The sequence below is a fragment of the Fulmarus glacialis genome, unplaced genomic scaffold (assembly GCF_000690835.1).
Source record: "Fulmarus glacialis isolate BGI_N327 unplaced genomic scaffold, ASM69083v1 scaffold25783, whole genome shotgun sequence".
In the NCBI taxonomy this organism is placed as follows: Eukaryota; Metazoa; Chordata; class Aves; order Procellariiformes; family Procellariidae; genus Fulmarus; species Fulmarus glacialis.
Window position 1 is genome coordinate 3,209 of NW_009201374.1, and position 1,887 is coordinate 5,095.

Sequence of the window (1,887 nt, forward strand, 5' to 3'; positions counted from 1 at the left end):
TTGTGTGGGACTGGAGCAGGTTAACAGAACCAGTGTGATACGTGTTTTCCCCCCCCACACACACACTCGGAGCATGTCACTGCCGCCGAGCCAGCGCCGTGCCGGGACGCTGAGACGGCACACGCAGCAGCCTGCATGCAAACGCTGTCTTCTCCCACTGACTGGCCGGGGAACTGCTTGGGGAGGAAGGCGGGGAGGGTCGTTGGGCCCCCGGCGGCCCCCGTCCCGGGTCAGCGTACAGCACAAGGGGAGCGGAGGGTTCCCACCCCAGGCCGTGGGCTTGTCACTTATAGAAATTAGACAGCTGTTAGGATTCCTGTTTCTTAACCGCGCTTTGATTTTTAGGGCTTCAGCCCTGTTTTTCCCTATAGGGTCTAGAGTGCTTGTGTTGAGTAAAAGGGAGAAGCCCAAACGTTCAAAGCTGCTAAATGTTCTCTTTGCCATAAAGATTCCGTGTAACCGTGTGATCACATTATAGGATTCTCTTCTGTCCCTAGGTGTTGGTCTGACTTCCTTTGTTTTCAGGAGGGGGGTGGGGGTAGTGCCTTGATCACTGTCGGTCTCCGCCACGGAGACGATCCTAGAAGCTGTATTTACAATATAGCACAGCTGGGAGTGTACTGACTTTACCAGCAACTGAAAAAGCTTAAAAATGGCTTTTCCTAGCCAGTCCTGTGCATGTGATACGGGGTGAGGGCGGTGCGGCAGAGGGAAGACTCTGGGTGGTAACTCAAGGGAAGGAAACCTGGTACTGCAGGAGGGAGGCCTGGAGCAGCCCGCGGCGCTGCCGAGAGGGAAGACGTCTGGCCGCGGGCACATTTTCCAGGCTACGGGGAAGGTAGTTGGATCTCGGAGCGCATTGCGGGGTGTTCGGTGCGTTCGCTGCGGCCCTAAACAGCCTGAGATGGACTCGCCGAGACCCCGGCAGGCTCTCCCATCCCGGACTCCTGAGATTCAACGGCTTTACTTACGCATGAGACGAAGCACAAGCGGTGGAGGTGTGGGTGCGGGGAGGTTGGAAGGGAGCCCTGCGCGTATGTTTTAAATTATTTTCCTCTTAGAAACTTTATTTTAATGATCTGTGACCTGTCAGGGAAAGAAGAGAGATTGTGTGAGCACAGGACAAAAATAAAATGGCTTATTCACTGTACGAGCATTTGTTTCATGGATTTTTTTTTTTTTTTTTAAATTTATTTTTGTAAAAGATGAAGCATGTCAGGGAAACGAAACAGCCTCTTCGTGTGGGTCCTCCTCACCCACGGTGGCTTCTGGCTCTGTTCAGCTGTGCTGCGCTCGGAGCAGGTCTGGTTTGCCTCCAGCGACGGTCTGGGGAGGCAGCCGCTGTCGCTGTCGTCCCGCCCCAGCCGTAACAGCCTCGGAGGGGAGGAAAATGAAAGGCTCCTCATTTGTGGGAAACAGTCAGCTCTGGCTCAGCTGCTTTTTTCCTTACTTCACAACAGTATCTTCTTAAAGAAAGCCGAGGAAAAGTGTGTTTCTGGTTAAATTCGCAGCTGCGTGGAGCAAGTCCTGGGTCCCTCGGCCAAAGCCACCAAAGCTGCTGTAGTTCAAAGGCCGGAGCCCGGCTGGGCGCAGCGTGTGGCCGCGGGTCAGAGCTGCCTTGGCACAGCCCGATCCCCCTCCTCGGCGCTTCGACTCCTGCAGCCGGAGCACGGCGTCCCGCTTTCCTGTTGGGCGAGCAAATGGCATCGGCACAGCTCGAAACCTCCCTTCCCTCTTGCAGCTCCAGCCAGCGCCGCTGCTGTTACACAAGCCCCACCTTCCCCACAGGTTTTGGCTGTAGCGTTGGTTACGGAGCCAAAGTTTATTCAATCACGAGTGTATTTATATCAGGCTCTGCAGGCCGGCTCCTGCCCTGTCCCCCTCCCT